The 16,810-nt window shown below is 46.1% G+C and overlaps 1 non-coding gene across 1 annotated transcript; it reads left to right on the top strand.

Moving 5' to 3' along the window:
• The first annotated feature begins 1,110 nt into the window (after nucleotides 1-1,110).
• LOC120102648 (small nucleolar RNA SNORA48) lies at nucleotides 1,111-1,254 on the top strand. The gene has a single exon (XR_015687348.1). It is a non-coding gene; the product is annotated as a small nucleolar RNA SNORA48 (small nucleolar RNA).
• The last annotated feature ends 15,556 nt before the right edge of the window (nucleotides 1,255-16,810 follow it).

Genomic DNA, 16,810 nt, shown 5'->3' with positions numbered 1-16,810 from the left:
TGAATTCCCTCAAGGTCCCTCCTTAGCTTGCAGTGTTTTCTCAACTCCTTCAAGGAATTGGCTCATTTTTCTTTTTGTGTCTGTGGAAATTTTGATGAATACTACCAAACTGTGAAGGATTTTCAATGGACCAAATAAAAGCCAAAACCTACAACAACCCACACACATAAACAATTCTAATTATCCCTTCTGAAGGAATATTCAGATAGACAATATTCCCAGTGATACTTTAATATAATGTGTTTATATATTAATATAATTTATGTATACATTTAATATTATGATATTTATGTATACTATGTATATATGTATAATGCATTTAGGGGTACAAATTGGCTAAAAATTAATAAGCCCTTCAAGAGAGGAATGTCTGAATAGTGATACTATGCATCCCTGAGAAAGAATGGTCAGAGGTCTAGGGTAACAGTGTATGTGCCGAGAAGGTAGCAGGCCACTGTGTCATCTCATTTATATACATCAGCAAATCATTGGGGCTAGAGTAGACAAACTTGCTCAGTAAAGCCTGCCTCCCTGAGTTCAATCCTTAGTTAGAAACCATGGTGGAAGGAGGGAGCCCAGCCCTGAAAGTTGTCCTCTGACTTCCACACATGTGCCATGGCACAGTACCCATTCCTACACCAGCAAACACAGTGTCAAATAAAATTTGAAAATTTAAAAATTATCACACCTATGTGGCTATGGAGGAGGTTGCAGAAGGTTTACAGCAGCCCAGTGTGAGCAGACAGGAGGCAGTGCTACTTTTTCTGTGTACTTTTTTTTTTTTTTTTTTTGGTTCTTTTTTTCGGAGCTGGGGACTGAACCCAGGGCCTTGCGCTTCCTAGGTAAGCGCTCTACCACTGAGCTAAATCCCCAGCCCCTCTGTGTACTCTTACTGTGTGCGAACATTTTACAGCAACAGTGTGGTAGTGTACCATGCCTTTAATCCCAGCACTCTTGGGAGATAGGAGCGGGGCAGAGTTAATGATGGGGCAGGCAGATCTCTGTGAGTTCAGGCCAACCTGGTCTACATAGCAGAGCTCCAGGCTAGTCAGAGTTGCATAATAAGACTGTGTCTTTAAAACAAAAATAAATTTTTTAGAACCCCCCCCCCACTCCTAGCAATGGGCAAAGAGACACCTTGTTGGCGGTGGTGTTCTTATATCAGTCAGGGGCAGAATAGATGGCAGTTCTTTGTTCACACTAGCCTGACGCCTGGCTTGGTGGCCAAAGCTGTTTTATGCCTAGGACATATAAAAATCAAGTCAAAATGAATCCAGCAGCACATTGTGGGAGGACAAAGACAGAGACCTGCATTCTGCCATGCCATGTGGTGTGGGCAGGGAAAGACACCCACAAAACTGCTTTCTGCCCAAAGCCTGGGGAGGCCATAGACACCCAGAGCCTTGCCAATGCAGTGCATTCAGGGAGGAGAAAGACAAAGATCTGCAGGCCACCATGTGCTCACAGACCTGTGCATGGCACACTTGGAGGCAGTCACCCAGGGGCCGGGCAGCCTGCAGCAGGAGCCACTACAATGTACAAGCACATGGTGAACAGATGGGAGAGAAAGAGAAGTGGAGTAGCTTGAGCATTGTCTTGTTAGGGTTTTACTGCTGTAAACAGATGCTATGACCAAGGCAATTCTTATAAGGACATTTAATAGGGGCTGGCTTACAAGTTCAGGGTTACAGATTCAGTCCATCATCATCATGGGAACATGGTGCCATCCAGGCAGGCATGGTGCAGGAAGGGTTGAGAGTTCTACATCTTCATCTGAAGGCTGCTAGCAGAATACTTAACTTCCAGGCAGCTAGGGTGAGAGTCTTAAAGCCCATGCCCACAGTGACATACCTACTCCAACAAGGTCACATCTCCAAATAGTGCCACTCCAGGTAGGGGCAGCTTCAGGGGACCATGTAGATGTCCAGGGGCTGTGCAGAACTGGCCCTGCTTCTCACAGGCTTTGGCGCTTGGGAGAGTTGGTACACATACTGCTCATCGGTGGGAGCACTTGGGAGACTGGGGCCTGTTCTCCACCGGGGCAGCAGAGTGGAGCAAGCCCTGGTGGCAGGATGTGGGTGAGCCTGCCCGAGGGGCATGAGTATGGGAGAGCTGACCCCACACTCATCTGTCATGGGGTAGCAAGGGTGCAGAGCTGACTCCCCCTCCCCTTGCCTCCCATCTCCCACCTTTCACCTCTTCTAGTAGTCAGGAAAGTTGCCCACAGGGGTCATGACCACAGGAGAGCTAGCAGGGAGCCCTGGCCTGGACAGCACAGCAGAGCTGACCATGGTGGTGGGGTAAGGTGAGCTGGCACTGAGGGGGAGAGCATGGGAGAGCTGGCCCCACCACTTGTCTGCTGTGAGGTGCCATGGGTGTGGAGGTGATGCTCTCCTCTTCTGCCCTAATCCCTCTCCACCTGTGGTAGTTAGGAGAGCTGGCCAAGAGGGCCTAAGAGTGGGAGAGCTATCCCTGTCTTCTGGAGATTGGGCTCTGCACCTTGCCCAGGCAACACAGAGGAGCTGGTCCTCGAGGCAAAGGCACGTATGAGCCAGTCCTGAGGGTGTGAGAGCAGGAGAGCTGGTCCAGCCCTTTGAAAGCTGTTGCACTAGAAAGAGCAGGGACACCATGACTAGGCAGCACGGGGGAACTAGCTCTGGAGGTGTGGGAGCAGGTGAGTCATTGCTGAAGGCAGGAGGGCAGGGGAACTGGCCCTTCCTGCTGCTGACAGCAGCACTAGGTGACCTTGCTGAAACAGTGCAGAGTTTGTACCGGTGTTGCCGATAAGGGAGAGCTAGGGGATGACCATCTCAGCTACCACCAGGTCCAGATCCAGATCCAGGGGTGGGGCCAACTCTCCAGAGCTCTCACCCTCAGGGCCAACTCACCTTACCCCCACCATCAGGGTCAGCTCTGCCGAGTTGTTCAGGCAAGATGCAGGGCCTACTCTTCTAGATCCAAAGTTGGCTCACCCCAAAATCTATATCATTTGTCAACTGTTGGGTTGCAGGAAAGGACCAGCTCTGCTGATCCAAAGCTGTAGGATCTCCACGGTACAGGGCAACAACAGAATAACCAGGAGGAATCCCTGTGAGTATTGATCCAGTTATTGATGGTGTCACAGAAGCCAAAGATCTCAGACCACACCAATGACTCATTGCAATGAATACTTTGCAAGTGAAGATGTATGGACAGGGGGATGGATATACTGTGGGGATACTGTGATGCATTACAGCTTCCATGATGAGATGCTTTCTATGCTTTGTGTTTGGGGGGTGTGTGTGTGTGTGTGTGTTTCATGTTGGAGGGAGGTTGTAAAGACAAAGGGTGGATATGAGGGGATGGGGAGAGAAGTGGGACTAGTGTGCATGATGCTAAACTCACAAAGAATCAATGAAAAAAATAAATAAAAATAATTTTAAAAATTAAAAAAAAAACCTAGCTGGACAGTGGTAGTGCATGCTCTTAATCCCAGCACTTGGGGGGCAGTTGTCTGAGTTTGAGTCCAGCCTGGTCTACAGAGAGAGTCCCAAGACAGCCAGAGCTACACAGAGAAACCCTGTCTCAAAAACCCCAAACCAACCAACCAACCAACCAACCACCCACCCAAACAAACAAACAAACAAACAAAACCTTAACCCCTGATATAAATTGGAGAAAGGAGATACCTGCAAATCAGAAGCCATGCTAAAGAATCATTGCTTCCTAAGTGGTACCAAAGTCCACCTCCCTCTCTGATGTTGCCCGAGGCTGGGATTGGCAGCCGGGTGCTGGCTGCAGTCCGGGATCCCACGATCTGACAGGAAGCTGATGGAGGGCATTAGCTAGTCTACCTGTGCATGGAAAATGTGGTAGGAAGACAAACTTCGCTCTACTCTCTGGCTTGTTCCAGCGGAAGGGATCTTCTTGGTTCTGCTAGGGTGAGATGATAATAAAACGAGATGAGGGGTTTCGAAAAAGAAGCAGGAGAATAAATGGATCGGGAGAATGAATAAGAGAGAAGAGGAAAGATGAAGGAAATGCCAAAGGCATTGGGGAAACTGGGAAAAGGGCAAAGCTCAAGGTGGAAAGGAGTGGGCATGAGAGAAGACGAGAGGAGTGGGGAATATATTTCTTTTAAAATATTTAGTTTTTAATAATTTTATGCATGCAGTATATTGTGGTCATAACCATCCTTTATTTCTCCGTCCTATTCCCAGGCCCCTCCTCCCCAAACCCTCCCTTACCTTCATGATCTCTTCTTATTTTATCTCTTTAAAAACATGTATGAAGGGCTGAAGAAATGGCTCAGTGGTTAAGAGTACCAACTGCTCTTCCAGAGGTCCTGAGTTCAAATCCCAGCAACCATATGGTGGCTCATGGCCATCTGTAATGAGATCTGATGCCCTCTTCAGGTGTGGCTGAAGATAGTGACAGTGTATATAGTAAATAAACCTTTAAAAAATATGTATGGGTATTTTGTTTGCATGTATGCTACATCATGTATGTGCCTGATGCTGGAGGAGGCCAGAAAAAAGTACTGGATTCCCTGGAACTGGAGTCACAGACAGTTGTTAGCTGCCATGTGGGTGCTGGAGAATCAAACCCAAGTCTTCCAGGAGAGCAGCCAGTTCTGCTAAACTGAATTTAGCCCTGTATTTATTTACCTATGGTGGTGGTTTGAATGAGATGTTTCCCATAAGTCTTAGGCATTTGAATAGTTGGTCCACAGTTTATAGCCCATGTAGACTTTGGGGACTGTGGCCTTGATGGAAAAAGTGAGTCTCTACAGGGTGGACGTTGAGGTTTCAAATGTTTGGTGCCATTTCTCTTGCACTCTTTTCCCTTCCTTTAGGGTTCCAGATATGCGCTCTCAGCTGTTCTTCCTGCCGTGCCTCCACTGACCATCAGGCAGACCCTAACATTTTGGAAACATTAACCCCCAAATAAACTGTTTCTTCTGTAAGTTGCCTTGGTCACAGCAATGGAAAAATAAGATACCTACTATGTGTGTCACCTGTATGCCTATGGGTATAGGCCTGTCCTCTGAGCATGGGCAACTCACCAGAGGCCAGACTCCTCCTCTCCCAGCAGGAAGAGCACCATCTCTTCCTCTCCCTGCAGCCATGAACTGCCAAGAGCTCCTCAGCTAGGGGTGGGGCCTGTTGAGTCCCTGCCTGATCCCTGGTAGAGCTGACTCGCTTGATCTCCTGCAGGCAACCAGAGCTGTGGGTTCATAGGACCGCAGCTTCATCACATCCAGAAGACAGCAGACCTCGGCAGTCCTCCTAGGCCCCTGCTCCTGCCGTCTGCCCCATCTACCGTGTTGTTTCCTGATGTTCCATGAGGGAGGAGAACATGGTACAGATAGTTCTCTTAAGGCTGTGCAGTTTGCAATCACCCTCTGTGCTTTGCCCAGTGGTGTGTTGACCCTCTGTTCACTGAAAAGAAGCTTCTCTAATGAGGGCTGAGAGCCCTGCTAATCACAGGATTTTACTTGTGGAATTTCAGGCATTTGAGACACAGAGAGGAAGGAAGACACAGAGTGAAAAGTCAACCTGGTGATAAGTACTATTTTAATTTCGGACTCACCTAAGAGGAGGGGATAAACACACACTAGTTTCCTACCAAACATCCGGTATTCAGAGTGCTTCGCATTCTTGTCTGAGCCATTAGGAAAAAAACACAAAATGTCTATTGCTCCATATGAAGTTCTCCGCAAACATGGCAGCTTCCATGGGGTATTTATGGTCTTTGGTAGTTTTGGAGAATCCATGAATCCGGGGGCTGCTTGGTTGGGTAGTTCTGGCTGAAGGTTTGTCATGAGGCTGCTTTCTGTAAGGCAACTGCAGGATTACACAGTTTATACCCTTTCAGGATGGCTCGTTCTCACTGGTTAGAGACCTCACTCCTTGCCAGCTGAGTCTCTCTATGGGACTGCCTAGGAACTCTCCAACATGGCAGCTGGCTTCCCCAAGAGAGCTCGGGGTAGACTAGAGCATCTTTTACAGTCTAGCTTCTGAGGTCACCAGTTTTATCATACTCTGTTGGCCATGCAGAATATCTGTCTTAAGATTCCTATTGCTGTGATGAAATGTCAAGACCAAAAGCAACTTGGGAAGGGAAGGGTTTACTTCATCCTCTGACCATCACTGAGGGAAGTCAGGAACTCAGGGCAGGAGCCTGGAGGCAGGAGCTCACATGGAGGCCATGAGGGGCGCTGCTATTGGCTAGCTCTCCGTGGCTTGCTCAGTGTGCTTTCTCATGGAAGCCAGGCTCAGCATCCCAGGGATGGAACCACCCACAGTCAATCATAACTAAGAAAATGTTCTGTGGGCTTGGCTACAGAGCTTATGGAGGCATTTCCTCGATTCAGGCTCCCTTCTCTCAGATTGGGTCTAGCTTGTGTCAAGTTGACATAAAACTTCTCAGCCTAGATGCATTTCAGCTAGCAATTTCTCTCCTGGTTAAATTTTCTGGAGATTTATGTACTGATTTAAATACTTTTGGCGATACCCGTGTACAACAACATACCCAGAAAAAGCTGGGCATGTTGGCTTACACCTGTCATCCCAGCACTTGGGAGGTAGAAGCAAGGAGATCAGAAATTCAAGGCCCCTCAGCTACATAGTGAGTATGAAGCTAGCATGGGCTACATGAGAAACCTAGAGACCTAAGTTCAATCTCCAGACCCTACATAAAGGTGGAAGGAGAGAACCAACCCAACAAATTTGTCCTCTGACTTCCACATGCATGCGATGACACTTGTGTCTCCCCTGCCTTGCCCCCTTTTATGGTTTGTATATGCTTGGCCCAAGGGGTGGCACTATTGGGGGTGCGGCCCTGTAGGAGTAGGTGTGTCACTGTGGGTGTGGGCTTTAAGAGCCTCATCAAAGCTGTCTGTAACTCAGTAATATGCTAGCAGCCTTCAGATGAAGATGTAGAACCCTCAGTTTCTCCTGCACCAGGCCTGCCTCGATGCTGCCATGTGTCCGCCTTGATGATTATGAACTGAACTTCTGAACCTGTAAGCCAGCCCCAATTAAATGTCCTTATAAGAATTGCCTTGGGGGCTGGAGAGATGGCTCAGAGGTTAAGAAGTTAAGGCGGCTCTTTCAGAGGTCCTGAGTTCAATTCCCACAACCACATGGTGGCTCATAACCATCTATAATGAGATCTGGTGCCCTCTTCTGGGCTGCAGGCATACATGCAGGCAGAACACTGCGTAAATAATCTTTTAAAAAAATTGCCTTGGTCATGTTATCTGTTCACAGCAGTAAAACCCCCACCCACACTACATACACATGCATGTGGGAGTGTGCACACAATTACACACACACACACACACACACACACACACACACACACACACACACACAATTTTTAAGCAATAACAATGTGATGGTTTGAGTAAGAATGGCCCCCATAAGTTCATTATGTTTGGTCACCAGAGGGTAGCATTACTTGAGAAGGATTAGAAGGTGTGGTTTGTTGTAGTAGGTGTGGCCTTGTTGAAGGACCTGTGTCACTGGAGATGGGCTTTGAGATTTTAAAATCCCACCAGTCCCATTGTCTCTCTATCCTCCTGCTGCCTGTGGATACAGATATAGAACTCTCCAGCACTATGTCTGCCCGTGTGTTATCATTCTCCTCACCATGAGAATGGGCTAAACTTCTGCAACTGTAACCAGCCCCAATTAAATGCTCACCTTTATAGGAATTACTATGGTCATGGTGTCTATTTGCAGCAATAGAACACTAAGACAAACAGTAACATCAACAATAAAAATATGCAAAATCCTACATCATCCAGCAATTGAATGCAATATGATAACTGTGTCTGTATGACAGCTATCATGGCAAAGAAGAAACCAACTACAGCCATGTACAACAACTTTGGTGCATCTTACAATGTCCAAAAAGAAGCCAGTGAGCCAGGCATGGTCCTAAGCCCTTCAGAAGCACAAGGCCAGCATGGTCTACTAAAGACAGTCTGGGAATAAAAAGTGCCAGTCAGACATGGTCACATAGCTCAGTTATGGGGTGTACAATTAGGCCTTGGGTTCAACTCTTTAGCATATAAGAAACCAAACCAGGCCAGTATAGACTATATTAATCCCCAGTGATACAGAGCCCAAACAGGCAAAAGCCTGTGCCACCATGCTCTGTGAGGTCTTGCTTTATGGAGCCCAAGCTAACCTAAAACTCAAGGTGATATTCTAGCCATGTATATATATTCTCAGCCTAGAGAGTGGCACTATTAGAGGGTGTGGCCCTGTTGAAATAGGTGTGGCCTTTTTGGAGTAGGTGTGTCACTATAGATGTGGGCTTTAAGACCCTCATCCTAGCTGTCTGTAACCCAGTATTCTGCTAACAGCCTTTTATATATACATACATATATATACATACATATATATAAAAGACTGCTAGCAATATATATACATATACATACATACATACATATATATATATATATATATATATATATATATATATATATATATATATAGAGAGAGAGAGAGAGAGAGAGAGAGAAAGAGAGAGAGAAGGTCTTCATGTAACCCTGGCTGAAACTTGCTATGTAGGCAAGACTGGCCTCGAACTCACAAGGATCTGCCTGCCTCTGCCTCCCATGTGCTGGGATTAAAATAACACTGTGCCGGTTTACACTCGGCTTTAAGAAGGTTTTGGAGTGTCTGTGTGTATCGTATATATGTGGGTTCACCTTAGTTTTTGAGACAGGATCGCTTCACTGAACCTGAAGCTTGCCTTTTCAGCTATACTGGTTGGTTGATGAGCCCTCAGACCCAGTGTTCCCATGAGCACACACCCCAACCCCCACCCTACACACTCCACCCATTGGAATTACAGGTGCCTATGATAGAGACTAAACCCAGGTCTAGAACAGCAAGAACTTTATTCTCTGAGCCATCCCCGCAGCCCTTTAGAAGGTTTGTTTGTTTTTATGTGCATGCATGTTTTGCCTTTATATAGATACATGCACCAGGTGCCTGCCTGGGGACTGAAGATGTCAGAAAGGGGCTTCAAATGCCCTGGAAATGGAGTTGTGGATGGTTGTGAGCCACCATGTGGAAGCTAGAAATCAAACCCAGGTAGTAAGTGCACTTGACCCTGAGCTCTCTCTTTGGCACTGAGTTTTTACAGTATATTTTGGGGATGGCTTTTAGCAGTAGGTGTTTGTCTTACATCTTACCATAGAAAATGAATTGCAATAATGATAATGATGAAAGTTAATTAAGTGCACAGTAGTCCCTGTCCTTCTACCAGAGCAGTGACGAGGGTTTCAATTAAGCATAAGAGACCTAGAGAAGCTTACGCTTGTATTCCCAGCATTCTGGAGGCTGAGGCAGGAGGATTAATGTGAGTTCAAGGCCAGCCTAGGCTATGTAGCAAAACTCTGTCAAACAAGCTTGGAAGCCGGTACCCCCAGGTCAGTGAGGCACCAGGACCTCACAGTCATGGTGAACCCAGCTGCAGAACTTCATATGGCACTGAGAGCCCAGCCCAGCCCTCTGGTGGCTGAGCCCCTCCTTCTAGACATGTTAGCCCTGGAGGAATGTCAGCATGGCTTTGCCTGCTGGGTCCCACCCATCGTGTCCAGCCTTTCTGAAGTCCTTTTGTCCAGCTGACAGAAGCCATAACTGAACTCGCTGACAAGAGTTGAACTATGCTTTCTCTTTCCTTCGCTGCTCCCCCACCTCAGTCTACAACAAGCCTTCCAAGTTCATTACTGCAGATGGTCCTGGTTGAGACCCAGGGGCTGGGGCAGAAGCTTATTATCCACCCCCCAGGATAGTGAGCACTGGCTGGCAGCCGCGGGTCTTCTGAAACAGTCACATCCAATTAGAAGAAACATTAAGCGCTTTCCTCTGGAGCCCATTAACAAATTAGTCCTACCACAAACTGAGAGGGACTGGATGGGACCAAATACCTTTTGCCCACCAGTTAATCTGATAATTTGGAGAAGAAACAGTGCAGAACATTGGTGTGTGTCTTGGGGAGGGGGGCGGGGTCAAAAGTATGAGTGGCAGGTGATGAAGGGAGGGATCTGGCTCAGAGTGTCCATGCCACGCAGGAAAGAAACCTTCTGATACTGAGTAATTCTGTTATTATGTTAGCATGGTCAGAGTCAGGGAACATGGCAGTAATTTCTTTAATTTAATTTAATTTTTTATTTTGTTTTCTGAGACGGGGTTTTTTTTTTTGCTTAGTCCTAGAACTCAGTCTCTAGACCAGACTGACCTCAAACTCGATCCTCCTGCCTCTGCCTCCCCCATGCTGAGGTTAAAGGCTTCCAGCCACCACTGCTTGACCATAATTTAATTTTTAAAATTAAGTGTACGGGTATTTTGCCTGGCTCTGTGTCTGCATGCTACATGCAGGGCCCGTGGATGCCAGAAGAAGACATTAGATACACTTGGAATTGTAGTTACAAATGGCTGTCCAGCGTCATATGGGTGCCGAGAATTGAAACTAAGTCTTCTGGAAGAACAACAAATTGCTTTTAACTTCTGGGTCATCTCTCCAGCCCCATCTGAGACAAAATATATTATAGCCATAAGTGAGAACCTCAGTGGTATCCTTGTGACTGTTCTCTGTAATGGAGAGCCCAGAAACTGACCCATATATGGTCAGTGGATTTGCAACTAAAGTGACCAGTCAACTCAGTGGAAAGGAAAACATTTTAAAAATATTTTTATTATTTTTAATTATTTATATATCTGTCTGTGCATTTGAGTACAGGTGCCCTGAGAGGTCTGAGCCACTGAATGCCTGGACCTGGAGTTACAGGGAGTTGTAAGCCACCTGACATATGTGGTGGAACCCATCTCAGATCCTCTGCAGGAACAGTGTATACCCAGAACTGCTGAACCATCTCTCCAATCACTAGAAAGGAATTTTCTTGGTTAGCCTAGCCTTTAATGGCTAAGCTAGCTTTCCAGTCACATATGAAAATCTTTTAAATAAACATTGATGAAAACTTCACTACCTTTCTTGTTTTGGGGACATACTTTGAGACAAGAGTCCTCTATGTACCCAGGTTATGTATTCCAGGGTTGAGGTTAGAATCCTCAATCCTCCTGCCATGTATTCCCATGTGGTAGCTCTAATTTCTTTCCTTCTTTCTTTTTTAAAGATATATTTGTTTATATTTCATGCGTGTGAGTGATTTTCTTGCATGCATGTGCCCCTGGACTGTGTGCCTGGTGCCTGTGGAGGCCAAAACAGGATACCGGGTCCTCTGAACCTGGAGTTAAGTATGGTTATGATTTGCCATGTAGGTGCTAGGAATCAAACCCAGGGTCTCTGGAAGAGTAACCAGTGCTCCTAACCACTGAGCCATCTCTCCAGCCCTATCTTCCTTATCTATCTATCTATCTATCTATCTATCTATCTATCTATCTATCTATCTATCCAATTTATCTATCATCTATTTTAATCTGTCTTCTTTCTTTCTTTCTTTCTTTCTTTATTTATTTATTTATTTATTTTTTGAGATAAAGTCTCTACATAGCCAGGGCTTTCCTGAAACTCACTGTATAGAGTGAGTGGTGTCAAACTCATCAAGATCTGCCTTTCTCTGCTTCCCAAGTGCTGGTATTAAAGGTATAAGACCATGCCTTTTTCATGGCCAACTTAGTTTCTTATGAATTATAAATATCCCTGTCCAATGACATCCAATTCTAATTAAAACCATATGTCCATAAAACATCTCTCATATAAATTTTATAGCAAGCTGCCATGACCCAAATGTGTGTTAAAGGGCCTGAGACTGGGGGCATGGCTCAGCAGGCAAAGTGCTCACCTGATGAAGCCCTGGGTTCAATCTCTGGCACTGAATGAACTGCCATGGTAGTGCACATTTGTAATCTCAGCAAGGCTGAAATATATGAGACTCTGGATCAAAAAACAAAACAAAACAAAACGGGAGAGAGAGAGAGAGAGAGAGAGAGAGAGAGAGAGAGAGAAAGAGAGAGAAACAAGAAAAACCCAACCACCCCCTGAGAAAGAACTGAAAGAACTGGTCTGCTCTGACTACACAAAAGGTACCTGTGTGAGGTGATGGGTAAACTAATTACTTTGAATGTAGTTATCACTTCACAATGTATACATATATTAAAACATCACCTTGTATACCTTAAGGACATAGAATGTTGACAATTATACCTCAATAAAGCTGAAAAGAATGGAAAGAGTTGGTATGGTGGGAATTTTTCTGTCTTGGTTTTACTCATCTGGCGTCACCCCCCCCCCCCGGTCCCTTATTCTCATTGCTCCAAATCTTTATTGGTCTCTTTAAATGGTTATAAAGCAATGTGTGCTTGTTGTAAAAACAAGGCCAAGATTAGGCTTGGTGACACGTGCCTGTAATCCCAACAGTTAGAAGCCAGAGGTGGAAAGGTGACAAGTTTGAATACTATATGGGCTATTTAGTGAGACACGGTCTCAGTCGTTAATTTAGAGTAACGAGGGCTGGTGGGATGGCTCAATGGATAAAGGATAGGCGAGGCATCCACCTGAATTTGACCCTCAGAACCCACATGGTGGAAGGAGTTGTTCTCTGATGCTCACACATGTGCCAGATGTGTGCTTGTACACAATACATAAATGCATATGTGCAAATAAGCAAATGTAGGTTTTTTTGAATCACGAGAAAAACAAAGGAACTGGTAGTATTTCTCAATGCTTGAGGGCTTGCTCAGTATGTGTGAAACCCTAGATAGCATTTCTCAAAGGGGACAGATTCGTTGGAAGTTTTGTGGTTAGTGAAAAAGTGACACAGGGAGCTGGCGAGATGACTTAGTGATTAAGAGCACTGGCCACTCTTGCAGAGGACCGGGTTCAGTTCCAATCACCCACACAGAGGTTCACAACCATCTGTAATCAGATCTAGCTCCAATGAATTTGATGCCTCTCCTGGCCTTTGTGTGTGGTGCACAGACATACATCCAGGCAAAACGCCCATACACATAAAGTAAGAATGAATAAATCTTGATGAAAAACAAGCAAACAACACCTTCTCTGCTCTCACCAGACCCCAGTGCTACTGAGTTTTCAACCCCTTCTGGTACCTTTCCACCTGCATAAGAGCAGGGTGGGGAATTTTAGTTAACATGGGTGCTTGCTATGAACTAAGTGCCTCGGTAACGTCTTTCTCACCAAAACAGAGACTGCTCAAGGCCAACACTAGTAGCAAACATGGGAAGTGGAGTCAGGTGCACAAATCTATTTCTGATCCCTCATCATTTAGTCCTAAACTGGCTTGCCTTACCCAAGAGATCCAGACAGTGTCTTACAGTGACTATGGAGGATGGATTGCTGCCCTGGGATGCCCCACGTGGGAAAGTGAGTGGTAAGAGGTAGTCAGTCTATTTAGCACTCTGTTAACGAAGCTTCCATCTTCTTTTCTTCCCTCCCTCCCTCTATTCCTTCCTTCCCAGTCTCTCTCTTCCCTTTTTCATCCAAGTGAGACCTGTGGGAAATGCTGGTATCCTTCTGAACTGAAACCTTTCACATTTTTTCCTCTGATTGCAGAGAGGCAAGTGTTGATCCCCCCATTGTCTGCGATTGAACACCACCTCAGACCCGTAATTATCTCTTCTCCTGGCAGGCCTTAAGATGAAACAGACAGGAAGACCCGAGCGGATTCTCCTCAGATGCCACCTCTTAGCACCCGGCTTTGCGAGCCTGTTATTTGGAGAGCTGCAGAAGGCACAGCCCCATCCCACCGAGGATCAATGGGAAAATAAGCAGTTGCTGGTGACTAGGCTGTGGTCTCCTGCAGTTGTCAGACCTCCTTGGTAATGGCTATTTATCTCCCACTTAATTGGCACCTGGGCTCCCCTCATTCCGTGCAAGCTGGCACTTCCCATCACTGCCACCCTGGGCAGACAGCAGCCTGCAGAAGCCTGACAGGAACTGTCCAACAGCTCCTGTCCAGAGACGGGATGCTCATGGTGACCTCCACAGGGCTGAGAGCCCGTGCTGCCACCGGTGTGTGAGGTGACTCTGGTCACCTAGGCTAGGGACAGCTGTCCTGGCTGTTTGCCCTCCTTGGCTGAGGATCCTGGCCATCCTTCGGTAGACAACGTTGTGGGGTTGAAAACATCTGCGTTCGTAGTGTAAGAAGATGCCAGAGAGGCTTAGAGAGAGTGAATCGCTGGCCATCTTGTTATGTGATGTTATAGATGAGTACTCTGCACTGTGTATCTTGCTCTTCTCCTTTTCCAGACAGGTCTTACTGTGGCTGGTCTGGTACTTGATATACAGTCCAGGTTGGCCCTGAACTTACAACAGCAGGCATGTATACCTCTATGCCTGGCATTGAATATATTCTCTTTAAAAGCAGGAGGACACTGAGATAGCTCATCAGAGGAAGGATCTTGCCATCAAGCTAACCATCTGAATTGAATTCCCAGGACACACATGGCAGGAAGAGATAACCCACTCCCACAGCATCCTAGGACCCTTACATTTATACCATGGCCAGCGTGCATTGAACTCCTGATTCTCCTGCCTGCTATGTTCTAGATTACAGGTATGGACTGACACACATGGATGGGCATGTAGTTTCATATTTGATTACTATCTCAAGATAAATATGGACATCTGCTCTCAAGAATGTGTTCAATGAAACCTAATTTAAAAATTCATTTTTTTAAATGGGTTTGGACAGGTTGAATGTTGAGCTGTTGTAGATTTATTCTGTTGCTGGACTAAAACACTCTGACCAGACTGGAGAGACGGCTCACCATGTACAGCTCTTGCAGAGCAAGGGTTTGGTCTGCAACACCAACAACCACTCCAGCTCTAGGGGTCCTGTGCCTTCATCTGAACTCCTTGAGCATCTGCACATGCATGTACACACACTCAGACACACACACACACACACACACACACACACACACACACACACACTCTTAAACAAAACAAACAAAAAGCCCAAATACTGTGTTCAAAAGCAACTTAGGGGAGGAAAAGTTTTTTTCATCTTGCAACTCCCAGGCCACATCTGTCATCTAGAAAAGTCAGGGCAGGAATTCAGGACAGGTACCTAAAGGCTGGAACAATGGAGGAACACTGCTTACTGGCTTTCTGACTCACACACAGATTCATGGTTAGCTAGCTAGCATCCTTATATAGCCCACGACTGCCTGCCTAGGGACGGTGCCTCCCACAGTGGATTCAGCCTATCAATCAATAAGTAAGATGGTCCCTTACAGACATGCTGTCTTAGTTAGGTTTCCATTGCTGTGATAAAACACCATGACCACGGTCAACTTGGAAGGAAAAGATTTATTTCATTTTACAGCATATGGTCCATTATCCAGGGAAGTCAGGGCAGAAACTCAAGATGGGAACCTAGAGGCAAGAACCGAAGCAGAAGCCATGAAAGAGTGCTGCCTACCAGCTTGCTCCCCGTGGCTTGCTTAGCTTGCTTGTTATAGCACCCAGGACCACCAGCCCAGGGAGGCACTACCACAGCGAGCTAGGCACTCTCACAGTAATGATGGCATTAATGAAGAAAATTCACCACAAACTTACCCACAGGCCAGTCTGGTGAGGGCATTTTCTTAGTTGAGGTGTCTTCTTTACAAATGACTCTAGGTTGTATCCAGTTAAACTAGCTAGCACACATGCCCATGGGCCAATCTGCTCTAAGCAGCTATCCACTGGGAGCTTTCTTCCCAACTGATTCTTGGCTGTGTTACCTTGACAACTGAAGCTCACTGGATACTAACTGAGCAACTATGTATGCATGAGGGCACAAAAGACAGAAAAACATGATGCATGCAGGAAGTTTCAAAAATGTTATTGATGCAGCCAAAATGTGGTTGTTATTATAACAGCCAGAAGAGATAGAGATGGATGGATAGCCAATAGACATAGACAAAGATACAGGTACAGACAGAGAGAGAGATACAGGTTACTTCAATATGTGTATGGCATAGGAGGTGAGAAGTAGGCAGGATTTACAGAGAGAGAGAGAGAGAGAGAGAGAGAGAGAGAGAGAGAGAGAGAGAATAAGAGATCTAGTTTGCACCATTCAGTTTAATATGGTGACCTGACATGGGGCATGTGCAGCTAACCCTGGTGTAGGCACCACATAAAACAGAGTTTAATGAGTGGCAGTCCCTTGCCATAAGGCCAAGAGCCCAAGGGGGCAGTGGTCCTGTCCAGGAGAGACAGTGCACCTACTGGAAATGGCAACAGTAATGAGCTTCCACTTGGCCTGACAGCTGTCCTCAGCACTACACTTACCCTGATCTCTCAAACTATATCACAGCTGCTGTCGTTTTAGTCATTGGTTTTTACTTTGTGTGTATACACATAATATTTTAGCGTGTGTATGTGTGTGTGTGTGTGTGTGTGTACACAAACATGCATGTATGAAGGTCAGAGGAGTTGAATCTCTTAGTCTACCATGTGAGTTGAGTCCTAGAGATGTTCCTCAGGCTTGGAAGCAGGTACTTTCCCCTGATGATCTATCTTATCAGCCTATTTGTCTATATAATTGGTTTGGTTCAATGTTTCTGTGACTTTGGCACTGTCCAGGCTGACCTCGAACTCACTATGAAGCAGGGACTAACCTTGAACTCCTGATCCTCTTGCCTCCGCCCTCCAGTCTTTGAGGTCGCTGGCTGGCATGTGCCACCATGCCAGGATCCTCAACACAACCTTACAAAGCAGGAGCTACTGCCACTGCCTCTTCAAAGAGAGACAACAGCTGATCTGGGAGCCTGCTCTGGCTTAAAGACTGAGCGTTTCCCTCGCCGGCTTTTTACAATGTGCCAGTTGTCATGTTAGC

This window comes from Rattus norvegicus, chromosome 4, assembly GCF_021556685.1.
Source record: "Rattus norvegicus strain SHRSP/BbbUtx chromosome 4, alternate assembly SHRSP_T2T, whole genome shotgun sequence".
Taxonomy (NCBI): domain Eukaryota; kingdom Metazoa; phylum Chordata; class Mammalia; order Rodentia; family Muridae; genus Rattus; species Rattus norvegicus.
The sequence above is the reverse complement of the archived record's forward strand: the minus strand, read 5'-3'. Positions and strand labels throughout refer to the sequence as shown.